Below are 976 nucleotides of genomic sequence, written 5' to 3' on the forward strand. Positions count from 1 at the left end.
TATTATTAATTAATTAAATAATTACATATTTAACTTTTTTAATTAATAAAATTAAAAAATGTATGTTAATTGTTAAGAAAATATTAATGTCAAAATAATGTTTACCATAAAAAATTGCATGGATAACAGGATTACAATGCTTTTATTTTTTTTCATTGTGCGTGTTAATAACGGCATTGGTGTAATATTTTTTTTTTTGGGTAAAATGATAATTAAGTTTTTAAAGAAAAAAAATATTAATTTGATTTTTTATGATAATAAACAAATGGTATTTATATGTATCGTTAATCATTGAGATGTGTCTATTTATGAAAGATCATCATTTAGATAATAATTTTTTGGAGTAAAACTTCACATATTTTAGTAGGATTCGTAATAAATAAATAGCAATTGATAAAGATTATATAAAAACTCAAAAAATAATAAATTATTATTTAAAATTATATCATTTTTATGTTCACATATTAAGAGTAGAACCACAATATAATATACATAGAGATTAAACTTTATTATCACTCTTACGTTTATCTAATCATGACCAACTGCAGACCTAATAAAAGAATCTAATTATTACCAACTAAGCTAAATCAATTTTTTATCCTTGTGCACTATTTAACATTTATGGCGATATTATAATTCTGTTTTATTAATTTTAAAATGGGTTTATTTTTGCAAATATTAAGCTAAGAAGCAACGTACACAGCGAAACATCATTTACTATAAAAAAAAAATATACATTTTCAAAAATATGGATTCACAAGTGAAAGCTTGTCTAAGTAGTATGTATGTATGTATAGTCCAAAAATATATGGATTATCCCCTATCAAGTGTTTAGACGAAATGGATAATGGGCAAAAGAAACAATGCAGACATAATTAAAAGTTAAAATGTGCGTAAAATCTTACATGCATATGCATCAAATACTACAAAGAAAAACTAACTATATGTTTTAGTTTGTTCATTCATACATTACATC

The sequence above is a fragment of the Arachis ipaensis genome, chromosome B06 (genome assembly GCF_000816755.2).
Source record: "Arachis ipaensis cultivar K30076 chromosome B06, Araip1.1, whole genome shotgun sequence".
Lineage (NCBI taxonomy): Eukaryota > Viridiplantae > Streptophyta > Magnoliopsida > Fabales > Fabaceae > Arachis > Arachis ipaensis.